This window comes from Chiloscyllium plagiosum, unplaced genomic scaffold (assembly GCF_037043375.1).
Source record: "Chiloscyllium plagiosum isolate Xiang-an unplaced genomic scaffold, Cpla_swu_hap1 HiC_scaffold_29, whole genome shotgun sequence".
NCBI lineage: Eukaryota > Metazoa > Chordata > Chondrichthyes > Orectolobiformes > Hemiscylliidae > Chiloscyllium > Chiloscyllium plagiosum.
This window is the reverse complement of record NW_028270167.1, coordinates 72,724,500-72,745,490: the sequence shown is the minus strand read 5'-3', so window position 1 is coordinate 72,745,490 and position 20,991 is coordinate 72,724,500. Positions and strand designations below refer to the sequence as shown.

The following is a 20,991-nucleotide window of genomic DNA, read 5'->3' as shown; positions in this document are numbered from 1 at the left end:
AATGTTTGGAGAACCATAATCAAAAACATCCCACATGTCCCATAAAACATTACGAGGGATATCTTGGTAATTGATTACTCTACTGGTGACTTAATTTTCCTATTTTCTTGGAAACCATCTCTTTAATTGTGAGCATCAGAAAAGGCTTTCTTTTGCCACCAAGAAATAAATATGTTCGTTTCATGTAAAAGAACACTGAGACTCCTCTGCACTGCACATCTTTTGCGTTTCTATCGATTTTAATAGTAGCGTGTCTTTTGATTCTTCCCAACAAAGTATATGACCTCGCATCCCCTACATGAAACTGCATCTGCCAAGAATACTCCAATTGTTGGCGGGAATCCTGAGGAACAGAATGTACATATATTTGGAAAGACAAGGACTGATTCGGGACAGTGAACATGGCTTTGTGCGTGGGAAATCATGTCTCACAAACTTGATTGAGTTTTTCGAAGAAGTAACAAAGAAGATTGATGAGGGCAGAGCAGTAAATGTGATCTATATGTAAGGCGTTCAACAATGTTCCCCATGGGAGACTGATTGGCAAGGTTAGATCTCATGTAACAGCAGTGGACCTAACACCGACCCTTGTGGTACGCCGCCAGTACATGGACACCAAGAAGAACATGTTCCATTAACTACAACACTGTTTTCTATTGGCAAGCCAATTAGTGATCAAAGCTGCAATCTCTCCCACAATTCCATTCCACCGCATTTTGTATAATAGCCTATTGTGGGGAACCTTATCGAACAACGTCAATCAGTTTACTGTAATCTCCCTGTTTGGTCACTTTGTCAAAAAAGTCAATAAGATTCGTTAGGCAAGGCCGACCCATCACAAAACCGTGCTGACTGTCCCTGATCAGATTATTCTTTCGAGATGGTCATAAATCCTATCCATAATAACCTTTTCCAACACGTTACCAACAACTGCAGTGAGACTCACTGGTCTGTAATTACCAGGGTTGTCTCTACGACACTGTTTGAACACGGGAACAACATATGCTATGCTCCATTCCACAGGCACGATTCCCGTAGATAACGATGATTTGACGATCCATGCCAAAGGCTCATCAATCTCTTCCCTTGCTTCCCAGAGTTCTATAGCGAACACTGTCGAAAAATATTTATTTAGCGCTTCCCCAATCTCCTCTGACTCCACACACAACTTCCCATTATTATCCTTGATTGTCCCAAATTTAACTCTCGTCATTCATGTAATCCTGACATACCTATGGAAAACCTTAGGGTTAACCCTGATCCTATCTGCCAACAACTTCTCATGTCTCCTCCTGGCTCTTCTCAGCTCTCTTTTTAGGTCTCTCCTGATATCGTTGGAACCCTCGAGCGCTCTAACTGAGTTTTCACATTTTGTCCTAACATAAGACTTCTTGTTCTTCTTGACCAGGGATTCCACTTCCTTAGTAAACCACGGCTCACGCGTTCTATATCTTCCTCCCTGCCTGACAGGTACATACTTATCTAGGACACACAGGAGCTTTTCCTTGAATAAGCTCCACATTTTAATGTGCTCACCCCCTGCAGTATCCTACCCCATTCTACGCTTCCTAAATCTTACCTAATCTTCCTAAATCTTGGGACTTGTGCCTCACAACACACTTCACATTCAACAACCAGATATATGAACAAATCAACGGAACACCCTTGGGCTCACCGATCTCGGGACTCATAGCAGAGCAGTAATGCAAAGGTTAGAGCAGTCTTACCGCAAATTCAACCCAAACACTGGTTCAGATACGTGGATGACACCTTTGTAATCATTAAAAACACGGAAATAGAGAAAACACACAGGATCATCAACTCCACACTCACAGGAATCCGATTCACCAGAGAGGAAGAAAAGGGCAACCAACTCCCATTCCTAGACGTGATGGTACAGAGAACACCTAACGGAGAATTCACCACAAAGGTACACAGGAAAGCCACACACACAGACCAAGTCCTGAATTATTAGAGCAACCACCCCAACATACACAAACGAAGTTGCATCAAGACACTATTCAAAAGGGGCACAACACACTGCAGCACACCAGAACTGCAAAAAGAGGAAGAGGAACACCTATACAAGGTATTCGCTGAAAACGGATATCTTCGCAATTTTATCAACAGATGCCTAAGGGATAGACCACGGAAAGAGGACATGCCACAACCCAAAGGACTAGCCACACTACCACACATCAAGAACATCTCCGAACTGACAGCCAGACTACTGCGACCACGAGGACTCTTAACAGCACACAAACCAACAGCCACACTCAGACAACAGCTTACCAGAACTAAGGACCCGATACCCAACATGAGCAAAACTAATGTAGTATACAAAATCCCATGCAAGGACTGCACAAAACACTATATAGGACAAACAGGAAGACAGCTAACGATCCGCATCCAGGAACATCAACTAGCCACGAAACGAAGCGACCAACTATGCGTAGTCACCACACACACAGACGACAAGCAACATGAATTCGAGTGGGACAACACTACTATTATAGGGCAAGCCAAACAAAGAACAGCCAGGGAATTCCCAGAAGCATGGCACTCATCCACAAACTCCATCAACAAACACATCGACTTGGACCCAATATACCAGCCACTGCAGTGGAGAGCTGAAACTGGCAACAGGAAGCGGCAAGGACAGGCCACTATCAATGCCGCAGGAAACACCACAGAAGCGCTTCACAGGAGGATCCCAAGCACTAAGGATGCCACCTAGACAGGGGACGAAACGTTTCCAACAAAAACTTCCAGCTCGGCGAACAGAAACACATCATTGTCTTGAGTGTTCCAGAGTTTTTCATTGTCCCAGAGTCCAGATGAAGTTTGCATTCCTCACGTACGTGAGCGAGAATGATTTCAATGTCTCAGATCAGTTCCTGTACCGAGAACATCAGAGTCAATGTCCCGTCCTCTACTCGGTCCGACAGTTCACACTTCTTCATTCTCCTCTGATTCCATTTCCCAAAGAGTTTCTCAAGATTTACAAAGCTGGAGCCTAAATTATATGGTTTGCTTCCTAAACATTTTTTCAACTGTCAACTGACAATATTTTCACAGTATCTCTTCACAATCCTCTGGCTTGCACCATGTCCAGGGATGAGAAGTCCCGTTTGGTGGAAAAATTCCCGAGGCTGATGAGTTTCACTTTGGAACAAAGATGGTTAAGTGGCGATGTCCTGCGATTGTTTCTAATGATGGGAGAGGGAGCGGTGGGGAATGAGCACTTTGACGAGCAGGAGGAAGTGTTGCCACTGACCCGAGTCAGAGAACAGAGGACAGGGATTAAAGGAATCTAATGAAAAGCAGCACTTCTGCTCAGGACGTTCAATAACAGCTGCAGAAACCCGATGTGTCGAGCAGTGTATCTGGAAAGAGAAACCGAGATAATGTTTTAAATATGGAACATTTCTGATGTAGAACTCGAGTTTCCCAAGTCGAATCAAATTACCGGCCTGGTTCACAAAATAATTTTTATGAACTTTGAGCGAAAATTGTACCAGCAGGAAAGCATTCATAACGTAGTTAGCAGGATCAGAACCTACATGGGGAAACGCCAATGGATTTCTAATCCATCGCCTGAACCACTTGGCCATGACCACAGACAGCTCAGGTGCGTTGAGCATTGACCAAATCAGCCGTGATCTCATTGAAAGCTACCGTTGACTTGATGAGCGAAATGCTCCCATCTCCTTTCATACCGTTGCTGTCATTTGTCAATGAGGTTATCCTGTGTTCTTACATGGCACAATAATGGGACAGAAGAATAACGAATTGTAAATCTTTTGAGGAACTCATGCTCATTTTCACCCACAGAGGGAGACACACCAGAAGATACCGCCAAACTGACGGAGATGTCCGTGGTGGAGAGCTGGAATTTGAAATGGACAATTGGACTGATGCAAGCTTTACATGCGGAAGCACAGAGGAGATGTCCCGAGAGAACTTTACAGGGGAGCGTCAACATATACCACGGTTAAAGCGAAACATCCCCCCTCGAGCCACGTAGGACTCGAACCTACCATCTTCTGATCCGAAGTCAGACACGTTATCCATTACGCCACTGGCCCAAAAGACAAGCCAGCACTTGGCAGAATGTCGATATGTAATGCCGTGGACTTTCACGGAATCAGAATTAAAAAGGTGAACAAGCAGCGAAGATAATCACCAACATTGCTTCACTTCGAAGTTTCCAATTTGTGAAGCAGTGCCTTTCACTGGCAAAGGAGAAACATTTGACCTCAGCTGCCTGCTTCAGGGTCGCGTCCTTCTCTGCTGGAAGTTTCCATCGTTTTATTCACAGTCACGACGCGATTTCATCATCCACTCCAGTGAAAAAGTGTCATGGTGTCGTCCAAACAAGACCCTGCAGAAACTCGGCGAGAAACCTCTGGTCATTTCGAGCTCAGGATGTGGAATTAGACGAGATGCGTGACACCTTTTATTGGCGCCGCCACTTCACTGAAATTAGCGTCTCAAAACGAGCCGTTGTAAGCATCAGCTTGATTTGTACCTTCCTGCAGTGCATTTGCTGAACAAAATCAGATCGCTCCCATCCAGCCCAGCTGACTTATCTATTTTCACACTCTGCAGTATTTCTAATATCTCTTTCTTGTGAACCTCAATCTCTTCTCGTCTAGACGCAAGTAGCTCTGTATCTTCCGCGCCAACATTTTCATTTTCTATAGCGAACACTGTCGAAAAATATTTATTTAGTGCTTCCCCTATCTCCTCTGACTCCACACACAACTTCCCACTATTATCCTTGATTGTCCCAAATTTAACTCTCGTCATTCTTTTATTCCTGACATACCTATGGAAAGCCTTAGGGTTAACCCTGATCCTATCTGCAAAACAACTTCTCATGTCTCCTCCTGGCTCTTCTCAGCTCTCTTTTTAGGTCTCTCCTGATATCGTTGGAACCCTCGAGCGCTCTAACTGAGTTTTCACATTTTGTCCTAACATAAGACTTCTTGTTCTTCTTGACCAGGGATTCCACTTCCTTAGTAAACCACGGCTCACGCGTTCTATATCTTCCTCCCTGCCTGACAGGTACATACTGATCTAGGACACACAGGAGCTTTTCCTTGAATAAGCTCCACATTTTAATGTGCTCACCCCCTGCAGTTTCCTACCCCATTCTACGCTTCCTAAATCTTACCTCATTGCATCGTAATTTCCCTTCCACCAGCTGAAACTCTTGCTCCGTGGAGTATACCTGTCCCTTTCAATCACGAAAGTAAACCTGAGAGAATTTTGATCGCTGTCTCCAAAATGCTCACCTACTTCCGAATCTAAAACCTGGCCAGGCTCGTTACCCAGTACGAAATCTAAAGTGGCTTCGTCCCTTGAAGGCATGTGTACGTATTGTGTCAGGAAGCCCTCCTGCACACACTGGGCAAAAAATGACTCAACTATAGTACTCGTACTGTAGTGATCCCAGTAAATATTTGGATATTGTCTTGAGTGTTCCAGAGTTTTTCATTGTCCCAGAGTCCAGATGAAGTTTGCATTCCTCACGTACATGAGCGAGAATGATTTCAATGTCTCAGATCAGTTCCTGTACCGAGAACATCAGAGTCAATGTCCCGTCCTCTAATCGGTCTGACAGTTCACACTTCTTCATTCTCCTCTGATTCCATTTCCCAAAGAGTTTCTCAAGATTTGCAAAGCTGGAGCCTAAATTATATGGTTTGCTTCCTAAACATTTTTTCAACTGCCAACTGACAATATTTTCACAGTATCTCTTCACAATCCTCTGGCTTGCACCATGTCCAGGATGAGAAGTCCCGTTTGGTGGAGAGATTCCCGAGGCTGATGAGTTTCACTTTGGAACAAAGATGGTTAAGTGGCGATTTCCTGCGATTGTTTCTAATGATGGGAGAGGGAGCGGTGGGGAATGAGCACTTTGACGAGCAGGAGGAAGTGTTGCCACTGACCCGAGTCAGAGAACAGTGGACAGGGATTAAAGGAATCTAATGAAAAGCAGCACTTCTGCTCAGGACGTTCAATAACAGCTGCAGAAACCCGATGTGTCGAGCAGTGTATCTGGAAAGAGAAACAGAGATAATGTTTTAAATATGGAACATTTCTGATGTAGAACTCGAGTTTCCCAAGTCGAATCAAATTACCGGCCTGGTTCACAAAATAGTTTTTCTGAACTTTGAGCGAAAACAGTACCAGTAGGAAAGCATTCATTACGTAGTCAGCAGGATTCGAACCTACGTGGGGAAACCCCAATGGATTTCTAATCCATCGCCTTAACCACTCGGCCATGACTACAGACAGCTCTGGCGCGTTGAGCATTGACCAAATCAGCCGTGATCTCATTGAAAGCTACCGTTGACTTGATGAGCGAAATCCTCCCATCTCCTTTCATACCTTTGCTGTCATTTGTAAGCTGCGAGACACCAATGTAAAAGAAGAAAAGCACAAAGGTAGGAAAAGATATTTGCAGGCAAACTGAGCCAAAATTATTTATTGAAAGGAAAATCACACTTGGCAATTTGCCATATCTCTTTGCGAACATGACCAGCAGACGTAAGCAAGGGAGCTATTGATCTGAGTATTCTCGGACCTGAAGCAAACAAAGGTTAGTGACATATGCATTTCTTTTTCTGGCGAACGAAATGATCTTTCCTGATGGTTACAATGAAAGAGATGGTTCCCAATAAAAGACAGAGATTAATTCGCATGTAGATATATTTCAATGTGACGAGATTCATTTTCAGTCCCTAATTACCCGAGAGATGGAGGAGGTGAGTTACTTTTCTTCACTCTTCAACTCCTCAGCACGGAGGTACAAACATGAAACCGCTAGAGATGGAGTTCTTGAATTGGAAACCAGAGACACTGAAGAAACTCGGCAAAAGTGAGGACTGCAGATGCTGGAAACCTGACTTTAGATCAGAGTGATGCTGGAAAAGCACAGCAGGTCAGGCTGCATCCGAGGAGCAGGAGAGTCAACGTTTCTGATGCCAGTCATGCTCCGCTGCACAAACAATTTTCGTTTTTGGCTCAGATTTCCAGCACCTGCAGCTATTTGTTTTATGTTAACCTTCATAATGTTTTGGACAAAATCAATGTCCTGCCAGCATCGGAAAATCGGCAGAAGTACTGGTACATCGATATGTTTGCTGAACAATACAACCATTCCATGAGCGGGAATACGATCCGGGCCACGGTGCTGAGAATACCGAATCCTCACAAGTAAATAACAAGACAAGGCGATAGATACTATCGTACTTGGTGTAAATAAAACACCCTTTCTGAACATTTTCGTTACAGATTTTTTTCAAATTGTCTTCGAAGATTTACAAAGTGGGAAAAGGCCATTCCGCCCGTGTGCATTGCGGCTAATCAGAGAGCCATCTATTCTAGTCACAGTTTCGAACTTTGGCCCAAAGTCTCGTGTGTTCTAATGTTTCCAGGTCAAATGTCAATGAGGTTATCCTATGTTCTTACATGGCACAATAGTATCATGAATTGTAACTCTTTTGAGGAACTCATGCTCATTTTCACCCACAGAGGGAGACACACCAGAAGATACCGCCAAACTGACGGAGGTGTCCGTTGTGGAGAGCTGGAATTTGAAATGGGCAAGAGGACAAATGCAAGCTTCACATGCGGAAGCACAGAGGCGATGTCCCGAGAGAAATTCACAGGGGAGCGTCAACGTATACCACGGTTAAAGCAAAACATCCCCCCTCGAGCCACGTAGGACTCGAACCTACAATCTTCGGATTCGAAGTCAGACACGTTATCCATTTCGCCACTGGCCCAAAAGACAAACCAGCACTTGGCAGAATGTCGATATGTAATGCCATGGACTTTCACGGAATCAGAATTAAAAAGGTGAACAAGCAGCGAAGATAATCACCAACACTGCTTCACTTCGAAGTTTCCAATTTGCGAAGCAGTGCCTTTCACTGGCAAAGGAGAAACATTTGTCCTCAGCTGCCTGCTTCAGGGTCGCGTCCTTCTCTGCTGGAAGTTTCCATCGTTTTATTCACAGTCACGACGCGATTTCATGTTCCACTCCAGTGAAAAAGTGTCATGGTGTCGTCCAAACAAGACCCTGCAGAAACTCGGCGAGAAACCTCTGGTCATTTCGAGCTCAGGATGTGGAATTAGACGAGATGCGTGACACCTTTTATTGGCGCCGCCACTTCACTGAAATTAGCGGCTCAAAACGAGCCGTTGTAAGCATCAGCTTGATTTGTAACTTCCTGCAGTGCATTTGCTAAACAAAATCAGATCGCTCCCATCCGGCCCAGCTGACTTATCTATTTTCACACTCTGCAGTATTTCTAATATCTCTTCCTTGTGAACCTCAATCTCTTCTCGTCCAGACGCAAGTAGCTCTGTATCTTCCTCGCCAACATTTTCATTTTCTATAGCGAACACTGTCGAAAAATATTTATTTAGTGCTTCCCCTATCTCCTCTGACTCCACACACAACTTCCCACTATTATCCTTGATTGTCCCAAATTTAACTATCGTCATTCTTTTATTCCTGACATACCTATGGAAAGCCTTAGGGTTAACGCTGATCCTATCTGCCAACAACTTCTCATGTCTCCTCCTGGCTCTTCTCAGCTCTCTTTTTAGGTCTCTCCTGATATCGTCGGAACCCTCGAGCGCTCTAACTGAGTTTTCACATTTTGTCCTAACATAAGACTTCTTGTTCTTCTTGACCAGGGATTCCACTTCCTCAGTAAACCACGGCTCACGCGTTCTATATCTTCCTCCCTGCCTGACAGGTACATACTTATCTAGGACACACAGGAGCTTTTCCTTGAATAAGCTCCACATTTTAATGTGCTCACCCCCTGCAGTTTCCTACCCCATTCTACGCTTCCTAGATCTAACCTCATTGTATCGTAATTTCCCTTCCACCAGCTGAAACTCTTGCTCCGTGGAGTACACCTATCCCTTTCAATCACGAAAGTAAACCTGAGAGAATTGTGATCGCTGTCTCCAAAGTGCTCACCTACTTCCGAATATAAAACCTGGCCAGGCTCGTTACCCAGTACTAAATCTAAAGTGGCTTCGTCCCTTGAAGGCATGTGTACGTACTGTGTCAGGAAGCCCTCCTGCACACACTGGGCAAAAAAATGACCCATCTATAGTACTCGTACTGTAGTGATCCCAGTAAATATTTGGATATTGTCTTGAGTGTTCCAGAGTTTTTCATTGTCCCAGAGTCCAGATGAAGTTTGCATTCCTCACGTGCATGAGCGAGAATGATTTCAATGTCTCAGATCAGTTCCTGTCCCGAGAACATCAGAGTCAATGTCCCGTCCGCTACTCGGTCCGACAGTTCACACTTCTTCATTCTCCTCTGATTCCATTTCCCAAAGAGTTTCTCAAGATTTGCAAAGCTGGAGCCTAAATTATATGGTTTGCTTCCTAAACATTTTTTCAACTGCCAACTGACAATATTTTCACAGTATCTCTTCACAATCCTCTGGCTTGCACCATGTCCAGGGATGAGAAGTCCCGTTTGGTGAAGAGATTGCCGAGGCTGATGAGTTTCACTTTGGAACAAAGATGGTTAAGTGGCGATTTCCTGCGATTGTTTCTAATGATGGGAGAGGGAGCGGTGGGGAATGAGCACTTTGACGAGCAGGAGGAAGTGTTGCCACTGACCCGAGTCAGAGAACAGTGGACAGGGATTAAAGGAATCTAATGAAAAGCAGCACTTCTGCTCAGGACGTTCAATAACAGCTGCAGAAACCCGATGTGTCGAGCAGTGTATCTGGAAAGAGAAACAGAGATAATGTTTTAAATATGGAACATTTCTGATGAAGAACTCGAGTTTCCCAAGTCTAATCAAATTACCGGCCTGGTTCACAAAATAGTTTTTCTGAACTTTGAGCGAAAATTGTACCAGCAGGAAAGCATTCATAACGTAGTCAGCAGGATTCGAACCTACGTGGGGAAACCCCAATCGATTTCTAATCCATCGCCTTAACCACTCGGCCATGACTACAGACAGGTTAGGTGGGTTGAGCATTGACCAAATCAGCTGTATTCTCATTGAAAGCTACCATTGACTTGATGAGCTGAATGCTTCCATTCTCCTCTCCCACTCTGCTGTTAATTGTAAGGTGCGAGACACCAATGTAAAGGAAGAAAAACACAATGTTAGGAAAAGATATTTGCAGCCAAACTGAGTCAAAATTATTGATTGAAAGGACAATCCCACTTTGGCAATTTGCTGGATCTCTTTGCAAACATGATCAGGAGAGCTGATCAAGAGAGGTATTGATCTGAATGTTCTTGTACATGAAACAATCCAAGGTTAGTGACATATTCATTTCTTTTTCTGGCGAAGGACCTGGTCTTTCCAGATGCTCACAATGAAAGAGATTTTTCCCAATAAAAGACGGCAAATAAGTCGCATCTAACGCTGAAACCATCGTGCGCGCTGCTGTTTCACAATACCACAGAGTCAGGGTCAATTCCCGCCTCATGCAACTGAATGTGTGGAGTTTGCACATTCTCCCCGTGACTGCGTGCACTTGCTCTGGTTTTCTCCCATAGTTCAAAAATGTACCGGTTTGGTGAAATGGCCGTGCTAAATTGACGGGGTGAATGGAGAGGAATGCATATGGGCTGGGGCGGGTCGGTGTGGAATTGCTGGGCCGAAGGACCTGTTTCCATATTGTAAGTATTCTAATCTACGGTAATCAATGGCCAAGGTATGACTTTTCGATTGTTTTTCTTCAAAGTTTCTTTACAATTCAAACGGGAGTGGAAGAAGGGAAATGAATGTCTCCCATAATTCTTGCCTTCTTTTAGCATTCACAGGCGGTATTTTTCCTGTACGTTTTTTTTTTACACTGTGGTTACTGTTAATGTTCTTGTAAGCTACACCGGCTGGTTTCCTCTTTCCTCAATGTTCCTCATCTCTACCCAAACACATTTTCCATCCTTATCTCCTGAATCAATGTAATCTCTAACCATTGCATAATTGCCACGGAAACTGGGATTTTCACACGCCTGTGTATGTCATTTTCCAATATTAATTGATCGTTTACTGTGTTGCAATTGCACATGTGAAGAAAAAAACAGAATAGAGGCAGGTGGTCCTGGGTTTCAAACGAACGTAATTGCAGCTAAAACGCAGATTACTGCACACAATGCAATCATGGAAGCATCCACCGAATCGTCAGGAAGCACACAATAAGTACAATGCTGGATGTCATGTCAGGAACAGGACCAGAAACACAATAGAAATATGTCTCTTGGGTACTATTTTGGACGTTTTTCTCAATCAGCTATCGTGTTTTACATATGTTCCATCGGGAGTTACCTCACACAAGGAAGTAACCAGTGCTGCAGACGGTCATATAATCCGAGTCCCAAGTCCCGGAGTCAGAGAGACTCAGTGCCCTGTGTGTTCCTACAAGGAACAGCTGTGCATGGGGTTTACAGGGTAACTGAACTGCATGAATGCAGCTCGATGGTCGTCTGTCTGCTTCTCCTCTATAGTTTTCTGTGCAGTCCCTGCGTCCAATCTTGTCAACTAGGTTTGTCCGGCACAAGATGGGCATTGGTCGCTTGTCTCTGAGAGAGGCTGTTGGTTTATATGTTGTCATAATTCCGAGTGTAAGGAGGAATCTGGTTGTCAGTTCCCAGAAACTGACTTTAATAAATGGAAGCGTGCTTTGTAACTTGCCGCGTGGCATATCCTCGTTGCGAAGTTCGTGCACTGCTAATCACGTTGCGGGACAATCCAATTTTGGCAAAGAATTTGTGTGGCAGTCACGAGTTGCCACGACCAGCTTTCCCTAGTTGCAATACGGACAAATGGCAAGAACTGCAAATTCGATTAGAGCAGCACAAGGTTAATGTGACAGGGCAAACAGAAGGTAGCCAGAAGATTTCTGGGTGTAGGGCAATCACCCAAGGTACCTTTTCATATGAAAGTCTGTGCATCAGTAGTATCTGTAACCCAAGTAGTCTATGTTGGTTATTCATATTCCAGACAACTTGTGTTGTTCCCCGTTTACTCTGAAAGTGAATAGAATAGTTATTTCACCGTTATTTCCAAAGAAGATCCTGCATTGAATCTGTTCGCTGTTATTTGATGCTGTGGCGAAAAGGTGGGCAATCGCGATGTGAAACGTTGCTATACTTTCATTTCCTTCATTACTGTCCTGGTGAGGGAGAAAGGTGATCAGCGGGGCATTGATGGCCTAATTTAATCACGGATACAATTGGAAATGTTCACATTTATTGGTTCGTTGTAGTTCTGTTTTGTTTTATGATACTTGAGCACTTTCTGGGACTTGGCAATAAACTAAATCTCCAGTAGGTTTGGAATTGCCTCGCTGTTACTTGTGCGAGCGGTTCATGTCAGAGACGACTCACAGTGCATCACAGACAGCACTTAAGCTTCGGTGTGTCTGATCATGGTACTGCCTTTTCAGTTCTGATTCTGTTCCACGTTAAGAGCTGTCAGGTTTTGGATTCGCTGGAGAGGAAAGTGGGTAATGCGATATGTGAGGTATTTTTCTTTAGCCAAAATCTTTGATGGCGAACTTGGGAAAGTGTCAAGAAGAATGGTCATTGGCAGCAAATATCCGGAAAACCTTTATCTCTGGATCGGTTGGGCCCATCCACCCTCCAAACAAAATAGCCAAACTCGCTGACTGAGTAACAAACATCATGCGTTTTTTTTTTGCAAATGGTGTATTCAAACCGTTGCCGGTGGCTGGAGCATCTGAGTTGTCGAGCATGGAAACAAATCCCGCGATCCAACTTGCCCTTGCTAAATAGATAACCGAAAGTAATCCATACATATCTGCCAATATTTGTGCCTTATCTCTCCGAGGTCTTCCTGTCTATACACCCATTCAGATGCCTTTGAAATGTGAGTGCACCAGACTCTACCACTAAATGTGGCAATTCATTCCACACACAGAAAAGTGTTGTGTGAAAAACATGTGTCCCTCACTTCCCTTTTAAATTTTTCCTCTCTCACATTAAATGTTTGCTATGTAGATTTGAACTCGCGTGTCTTGTGAAAAAGTGCTCCCTGACTATTTACTTTGTCTGTCTTCCTCATGATTTTATAAGCTTCTGTGAGGCCATATCTAAGCCCTGAAGCTCCTGAGAATCTGACGAAGCCGATTCAGTTTCGTTCTCACGTCCAAGCAGTGCAAACCTTGCAAATCCTTGTAAAGGTTTTCTAAACGTACACTTGAAATAAGTGTGTCCAGCTGCAGCACTTGCTTGACCGCGTAGTCACTCTGGAGCTGCGGGTGGACTCACTGTGGAGCATCAGCAATTCTGGAGAGTTATGTTGCCTCCCAGGTGCTCAGGCCAGGGATGTCGCCCATCGGCTAAAGATCATTCGAAAAGGGGATCGTGAACAGCCAGTTGTCTTGGTGCATACAGGCACGAGATGAGGACCTGCAGGGAGAATTCAGGGAGCCAGGAGAGAAATTAAAAAGGAGGACCTCAAAGGTAGTAATCTCGGGATTACTGCCGGTGCCATGTGACTACCAGCGTCGAAATGAATAAAAAATGGCACGATGAACACGTGACTTGAGGAATGGTGCTGCAGGGCGGGTTTCAGATTTGTTGGACTGTGCGACCAGTTCTGGGCAATGTGGGACTATAAGAAAATTGACGATCTACATCTGAACCAGATGGGAACGAATGTCCTTTCGGGAGTTTTTGCTCCTGCTGTTGGGGAGGTTTTATACTGATGTGGCAGGGCGCTGGGAACCACAAGATTAAACAAGTCGGCAGTGAGGTGGAAACTGGAAACGCTAAGAATCAGGAAGATAGCATTAATAATGGGAAGAATAGGCAGAGAGCAGATGAATGCAAAAGAACTGGTGGCCTGAAATGCATCTACTTTAATGCATGGAGTATAAACAGATGAACTTAGGGTTTAGGTTGGTGCCTGGGAATATGACGTTATTGCGATCACAGAGATTTATTTGAAGGAAGGGCATGGTTGGCAACCAAATGTTCTAGGATATAGACGCTTCAGACGGGACAGGGAGGGAAGTTAAAAGGGAAGGAGTTGCATTGCTGGTCAGGGATGATATCATGGCTGTGCGAAAGGAAGACACCATGTAAGGCTTGGGTCGTGAGACACTATGGATGGAGCAGTGAAATAAGAAGGGTGAGGTTAGATTTTTGGGGCTGTATTACAGTGAGCGTGAGGTGTAAGAAAAACATAGTTAAACAGATCATGGAAAGACGTAGAGGCAATTATTTAGTGTTGATTGGAGATTTCCGTTTTCCCAACATTGTCCGGGATACTCTTAGCGTCAGAGGTCTGGATGGTATACCATTTGTAAGAACCCTCCAGGTGAGTTTTCTGCGGCGGTATATCAATAGTCTGACGAGGGAATAGGCCATATTGGAACTGATATTGGGGAATAAGCCAGGGCTGGCGATAGCAGTTGCCGTGGGTGATTTCTTTGGGAAGTGTCCAATATTCTGTAAGTTTTAGAATACTCATTGACAAAGATGAGAGTGGTCCTGAGGAAAGAGTACTATCCTGGGCCAAAGCTAATTATATCAAAATTATGCAGGAGGTCGGAAATGTGGATTGGACACAGCTATTTGTAGGAAAGTCCACAGTTCATATGTGGCAGGCTTTCAAAGATAGGTTAAATATAGTGCAGGATAGGCATGTCCCGTTGAAGGCATAGGATTTGAAAGACAATATTCGTGAACTGTTGATGACAGGACAATTGTACGACTCGCCAAGAGGAAAAGGGAAGCATACCTAACGCCTCGGCAGCTAAGAACATAATGGTCCCTCGAGGAACATGAGAAGAGTAGGACAAGTCTTAAATGAGGAATCAAGGGGGTTAAAAGGGGTCATGAAACAACTTCACGCTCGCACAATTAAGGAGAATCCTAAAGCCTATTATTCATATATAAGAAGCAAGCGGGTAACCAGAGAAAGGATTGGTCTACTAAAGGAAAATGAAGGAAGGGTGTATGTCGAATCTGAGAGACTGGGTATGATTCTGAATAATTATTTTGCATCAGTGTTCACTGAATAGAGGAATATGATGAATATTGTGTCTAGAGTAAGACATTTGATTAGTCTGGATCATGTTGACTTAAGTAGGGAAGCTGTTTTGGGCAGGCTAGGGGTAATTAATGTGGACAAATCCCCAGGAACGGATGGGATCTATCCCTGGTTCCTGAGTGAGGTGAGAGAGGAAATAGCTGGGGCCCTGACAGATACCTCCGTGGCGAACTTCAGCACAGGTGAGGTTCTGGCCGACTGGAATGTTACTGATATTGTCCACTGTACAAGAAGGATAATAGGGATATTCCGGATAACTACAGAACAATGGGCCTAACATCAGTGTTGGGAAAGTTGCTGGAGAAGGTACTGAGAGATAGGATCTATTCATATTTAGAAAATAATGTGCATATCAGTGAGAGGCATAGAGTTTTTTGGGAAAGTGCCCAAGTTGATAGATGAAGGAAAGGCTGTTGATGTCATATACATACACTACAGTAAGGAGTTAGATAAGGTTCCCCATGGTAACCAAATACAGTACGTAAAGTAACATGGTGTGCAGGGTGTTCTAGATAGGTGGATAAAGAATTAGTTGAGCAATAGGAGACAGAGAGTGGCAGTTGAATGGAGTTTCTGGAAATGGAGAAAGATGACCAATAGTGCTCCACAGGGGTCAGTGTTGTGGCCACTGTTGTTTGTGATATAGATAAATGTTCTGGAAGAGAGCACTGTTGGAATTATCAGAAAGTTTGCAGATGACACGAACATTTCTGGACTAACAGAAAGTATAAGTGACTGTTAAAGAATCCAGGAGGATACTGGAAAGTTGGGCGGAAAAGTGGCAGCTGGAGTTCAAACCAAACAAATGTGAGGTGACGCATTTCGGTCGGTCTAATTCTAGATGGGGTTATACAATGAAGGAAGACCTTCGGGGAAAAAAAGTTGATGGACAGAGAGATCTGTGAGTACAGGTCCATTATACACTGAAGGTCGCTGCACAGGTGGATAGAGTGGTCAAGCAGGCATATAGTATGCTTGGCTTCATTGGATGGGGTATTGAATAAAATGGCTGGCAGGTCATGTTAAAATTGAACATACATTGGTCTGGCCACACTTCGAATACTGTGTAAATTTCTGGTCGCCACATTACCAAAAGGATGTGGACGCTTTGGAGAGGGCGGGTAAAAGCGAATGTTGCCTCGTATGGAAGGTGCAATCTAGGAAGAGAGGTTGAGTTGTTTTGTTTTCATTAGAAAAAAGGAGTTTGATGTTTACAAAATCATGAAGGGTACAGACAGGATAGATAGAGAAAAGTTTTATGTCCCAGATTGAAGGATTAAATACCGAGAGGTCACGCTTTCAAGATGAGTGGTGAAAAGTTTAAGAGGGATACAGTGGGTGGTGGGTGTCTGGAATGCGTTCCCAGCAGAGACGGGAGAGGTAATCACGGTAGATACATTTCAGATGCGTCTGGACAGATGCATGAGTAGGTGGGGAGCAGAGGGATACAGGTGCTTAGGAATTGGATGACAGGTTTAAACAGTAGATTTGGATCGGCTCAGGCTTGAATGGATGAAGGGCCTGTTCCTTGTCTGTACATTTCCTTTGGTCTTTCTTCTTAAATTACGCCAATTTCATTACATAATCTGCGAGGTCTAAGTGCCTGAAGTGAATCGATGCTGAAACACTAGTCATAAAAATTCTGAGTGTGGGCTTTTGTGTGGTAGCGGGATCGAGGGTTTTAAGATGCTGGATTTTAAGCTTCAGTTTCTATCGAATCGTGGCTTCAAATACCAGCATCGTAAGTGAGCTACTATGTGGAGATGTATGCGAGAGAACTGCGCATGTGTGGATGCCCTTTAATTTGAGTGTTTGCAGCTCCTCAGTGTGCTTACCCTCTCGGTGATAAAATCAGCGACCGTCTCTGAAAACAACGCAAGTTCCTGCTGTCCGACGTATCCTCATATCCCGTCGATAGCTTTGCTTTTGGATATCTGCGTTGCCAATTTCTGTATCTCAAATGGTTAGCGCAGTTGGCTGAAATGTTGGTGGTTCGAGCCCACCCAGGGACTAAGCCTCAAATATTTCAGCACAAGCATTCACCCCGACCATGTATTGACATTGGAACCGGGAAAACTCATCCATGATTCACCCCAAGTCCGCAGGGAGTGAGACGTTTACACGCAGCAGAATACGACATCAATTTCTCCAAGCTCCCGATGCCAACAGAGAGCGGCCACTGCAGCTTCAATCAGCGACTTTCTGCCAACCCATGGGAACCAACTCGTGGAAACTCCTTCCTTAGTAACAGCTCTTTCCGTGAGAAAGGAGAAAAACTTTCACTTTAAATTGGAAAGGGCTTCAGGACATTGGAATGTTGCTCCAGTTCTTGGAACGTGTTATAAATAAAACTCCTGCCTTGAAAATAGGAAGTGGTAAAAGGTTTTAGGTAGAAAGAACAAAGAAAGTGTTGATTGAGACGACTCTGTCTCGTGAGCAGATAGGAAATGCCCAACACTGAAAACGGAAATGATTGGATTTCCTTAGGTAACGTCCCGACTGATTTACGGCCTGCCAGAGTGATTGGAAATCACATCAGCGATATAAAGGTGAGGGTAAAAATATGAAGATATTAAGGTTGAACCTTAAATCCCGGGACAAGTGCAGAATAGATTGTAATGCTTTGAAGGAATAACTGAAGTGAAAGGTGTGAATGATATTGTGATTAAGAGCAATGAACTGGATCCTAACAAAGTGCTGATTAATTATGCTCGCAATGTAATAGCAAACTAATCCACAGTGCACCGTGCTTGGTTAGCTCAGTCGGTGCAGTGTGAGATGCTTAATCTGTGGTTGGTGGGTGCAAGCCTCACAATGGGCGCTTTCACCGCTTAATACAATTCCCGCTCTTCTTTCCACGTGTAGTATTGCAACCCTTCGCAGGGGAATATTCTTGCTGCTTTCATTGACACATCTGTCCGCCTGCTTTTGATCACACGTCGGTTTCTGAGTGAACACTGTTTCCATTTTACTGGAGACACTAGAGACAACTTTATCAGTGCAGCCGAAAATACGATGAATGATGTCCGTTTCAAAATGTAAGGTTCCAAACCAACCGTGCACCACCCAATGTGTTCAAAGGCACGGAAAGTGAATGGCCACTTGCTAGCGGTCTGACAGAAACGGATCAATGTCACATGGGTACTGAACCAATTTTTAGTGATTCAGATTGTTCTGATGGAAACCGAAGGGAACTCTCCCTCAACGTTTTGCAATTGTTCTTCTTGTGTTTAACGTAATGAACAGTATATTGTCAGTAACGAGGGTGGAGGTGCGGCAGGATCGTGAGGTTTCAGTGTGGGACATAGACACAGTAAGTCAAATATCCCCAGAGCACGGGAGAGCTGTTTGGTCCAGGATCACTGCCATCTTCTCTTACTAAAACAACAAATGACATTATTGGAAAATGCTGGTAGCATCTTGGAAATATAAATCGATTTAAGACTTCAGGACTAGTGACACTCCTTTTCCATGTGCATCTCCACCTGCGTTTGCACACTCTTCCTTTTTATTGAATGTCTCCTGACTTCCAACTTTATATTCAGCTTCTCTTTTATTACTACCTCTCCAACCATTTTCCCAGTCTCCGATTTTGTATCAGAACTGTTCCATCTTTCACATTGCCCAGGACTTCTAACTGAACAAATAACTCTGTTTCTATTTCCTTAGATAGCAGATGACCAGAGACTGGAAGGCAGTGTTGTTCCGAAATCTCATCCATGATTCACCCCGAGTCCACAGAGAGCAAGACGTTTACACGCAGCAGAATACGACACCATGTTTCTCCAATCCCCCGATGCCAACTGAAAGCGGCCACTGCAGCTGGAATTAGCGGCTTCCTGCCAAACCCTGGGACACAGCTCGTGGAAACACCTTTCTCATTAACTGCTCTTCCCGTGGGAAAGGAACAAAACTTACATTTTAAATTGGAAACGGCTTCAGGAGATTGGAAGGTTGTTCCTGTTCTTGGAACGTGTTATAAACAAAATTCCTGTCCTGAAAATAAGAAGTGGTAAACGTTTTAGGCAGGAAGAACAAAGAAAATGTTCATTGTAAGGACTCTGTCTCGTCAGCAGATGGGAAATTCCCAATACTGTAAACAGAAATGATTGGGTTTCCTAAGGTAATTTTCCGACTGATTTATTGTCTGACAGAATGACTGGAAATCACTTCATGTGAAAATATTCGGGTTGAATCTTAAATGCCGGGACCAGTGTTAAATAGATTGTAATGTTTTGAATAAATAACAAAAGTGAAAGATGTGAATTATGTTCTTTGTGATTGGAAGGAATGAGCTGGCTCTTTGCAAATTTCTGTGCCAGGTGCATTATGCTCAGAATGAAATAGCAAACTAATTCATCGTGTCCCAAGCCTGGATATCTCAGTTCGGTGCAATGTGAGTTTTTAATCAGAGAGTCGTGCGTCCAAGCCCCATAATAGTCGTTTTCACTGTTTAATAGAGTTCCAGCTCTTCGTTCCACATGCAGAATTGCAAGGCAATGCTGGTGGAGCATTCTTGTTGCTTTCGCTGACATATATGTCCTCCTGCTTTGATCACATGTCGGTTACTGAGTGAAAACTGTCTGCACTTTACTGGAAGCGCCAGATACAACTTTATCAGTGCAGCTGAAAATACTATGAATGATGTCCATTTCAAAACGTGAGATTCCACTTCATCCGTGCACCAACCAAAGTGTTCAAAGACACAGAACGCGAATGGCCATTTGTTAGTGGTCTGACAGAGACGGCTTAATGTCTCATGGGTCCTGAACGACAATTAACTGATTCAGAATGTGCTGATGGAACGGAACGGAGCTCTCCCTGAACGTTTTGCAATTGTCCTTGTTGTGTGCTCATGTAAGTTTGTGTAATGAACAGTTTATTGCCAGGAACGAGGGTGGAGGTGGGGAAGGATTCTGAGGTTTCAGTGTGGGACAGACGTGATCTGATCGAACGGGTACGTCAAATATTCCCAGAACATGAGAGAGCTGACTGGTCCAGGATCACTCCCATCTTCTGTTTCAGAATCAACAAATGAAATTGCTGGGAAATCTCAGCAGGTCCGGTCACATCTTGAAAATGAAAACCGAATGAGATTTCGGGACTGGTGACACTTCTTTTTCCATCTCCATGTCCCTCTGCCTTTCTACAAACTTCCTTTTTATTGAATATGTCCTGACTTCAAACTTTATATTCAGCTTCACTTTTATTGCTTCCTCTCCAAACATTTTCCCAGTCTCTAAAATTGTATCATGCTTGTTCTATCTCTCACTTTGCCCACGACTTCCAACTGAACAAATAACTCTCTTTCTATTCCTTAGATACCAGATGGCCAGAGGTAGGAAGACATAGGAGCGGTTAGCGCTTTCAGAATATCTAGTCTGCTTCGCCATTCGATCTTGGCTAATATCGTTCTTAACCCCATTCTCCAGTCCTCTACCTGAACACTTACTCCCCAGTCTTAGGATCCAGTCTTTTTCCCAGAGTGGATCCTAATCCGTCCCAAAACCCTCCACGTGTGTTGGCAGCTGTTACCCCATGTCTACGTGTCATCAATCTCAGTTTCAGTGATTATCGGCAAACACGAACTGTTCTGAGCAGCTCGATCGGGTCTCTGGCCCCACTGTGATCCTGCGGGGGAGCAATAATCATCTTCATCTCCTACGGAAAGGATCGGCGCTTAAAAAAAAACGGACAGAAAGAAAGATAGGCTTGTGTGTCAAGATATGTGGAGGTAATTGCTTTCTGACCTGGTCAGTAAACTTTACTCTGTATATCCCCGCACATTCTAGCTGTTGTGGTGAAAGGGAATACAAGTGCAATTAATTGCCATCTATGCTTTTATTCGATATGTATTCTTCCTTGTTTTGAATATGCAGGGAGTTTCCAGCACTAATGGT

The 20,991-nt window shown here is 44.0% G+C and overlaps 3 non-coding genes across 3 annotated transcripts; all 3 read right to left on the bottom strand.

Moving 5' to 3' along the window:
* Nucleotides 1–4,015: 4,015 nt before the first annotated feature.
* trnar-ucg (transfer RNA arginine (anticodon UCG)) lies at nt 4,016–4,088 on the bottom strand. Its single transcript has one exon. It is a non-coding gene; the product is annotated as a tRNA-Arg (tRNA).
* Nucleotides 4,089–6,218: 2,130 nt separating this feature from the next.
* On the bottom strand, nt 6,219–6,300 carry trnas-aga (transfer RNA serine (anticodon AGA)). The gene has a single exon. It is a non-coding gene; the product is annotated as a tRNA-Ser (tRNA).
* Nucleotides 6,301–9,930: 3,630 nt separating this feature from the next.
* Nucleotides 9,931–10,012, bottom strand: trnas-aga (transfer RNA serine (anticodon AGA)). Its single transcript has one exon. It is a non-coding gene; the product is annotated as a tRNA-Ser (tRNA).
* Between the last annotated feature and the right edge of the window lie 10,979 nt (nt 10,013–20,991).